A 354-nucleotide genomic window follows, 5' to 3' on the forward strand; every position below is an offset into this window, starting at 1 on the left:
GTCTCAAGGAGAAGGCTCGTCGATCACTTCCAGCCTGTGTCACGATCGAAATTACCGTAACGCGGCAATCAGCGGCGACCTACACCGAGGTATACTCGAAAATCATCCACAAAACTCACTCACAAGTTCCTACGAGACAAAAGTAGCCCAGAACCGAAGAATGCGTTCCGCTTGACCCGGAAAACGCCGCGCGAGGGTTCAATTCCGCGTTAGCTCCCCCGAATACTGACACGTCCAGGTCGTGTAGCCCCAGGTATTCGGCCGAGGTGTGGGTCAAGGTGTCTCTGATATGTTCGTCACGCTCTGATCGTGACATCCGGCTAGCCTGATCACACCCGGACCCCGAGACGCGAC

The sequence above is a fragment of the Nomia melanderi genome, chromosome 10 (genome assembly GCF_051020985.1).
Source record: "Nomia melanderi isolate GNS246 chromosome 10, iyNomMela1, whole genome shotgun sequence".
Lineage (NCBI taxonomy): Eukaryota > Metazoa > Arthropoda > Insecta > Hymenoptera > Halictidae > Nomia > Nomia melanderi.